The sequence below is a fragment of the Myotis davidii genome, unplaced genomic scaffold (genome assembly GCF_000327345.1).
Source record: "Myotis davidii unplaced genomic scaffold, ASM32734v1 scaffold6023, whole genome shotgun sequence".
Taxonomy (NCBI): domain Eukaryota; kingdom Metazoa; phylum Chordata; class Mammalia; order Chiroptera; family Vespertilionidae; genus Myotis; species Myotis davidii.
In genome coordinates this window covers 6,498-6,997 of record NW_006294281.1, presented here as the reverse complement: position 1 = coordinate 6,997, position 500 = coordinate 6,498, and positions in this window count along the sequence as shown.

Sequence of the window (500 nt, the reverse complement as noted above, 5' to 3'; positions counted from 1 at the left end):
GGTCCCCTCGCCCCTCCCCGCACCGCCCCCCCCTCCGACCCCGCACTCACCGGCCCAGCTGGGGGTCAGGACCAGCGCCCCCGGGAGCAGCAGGAGGAGGGTTGCGGGGAGCAGGTCCCGCATCCTTGGCGTCCGGGGACCAACTGAGTCCTGGCGGTTCCGAGGAGGAGTTTTAACCGGAGTCGCGGGGACGCTGATTGGCTGCTCTATAAACCGGTCAGCCAATGGGAGTGAGAAGTGTGGCCGCGTCACGAGTCTCCAGGACGGAGGCACAGACACTGGATGGGAGAGGAGAAGTGAAACCCAGGTGCTGGGGCGTCCCCCACACGGAGCTGCACCCCCAGACTCTGTCCCCTGCGGAGCCCTGAGCGCAGGCCTGGGCCCCGGGACTCGGTCCTGCCCCTCCTCCCGCGCGGGGCGCCGTCACCCTGTCCCCGAGGCCTGGCCCGGGCGCTGTGCTGTTCAGGGACTTTTCAAGGTTTTGGTTTCACCATCTCTGT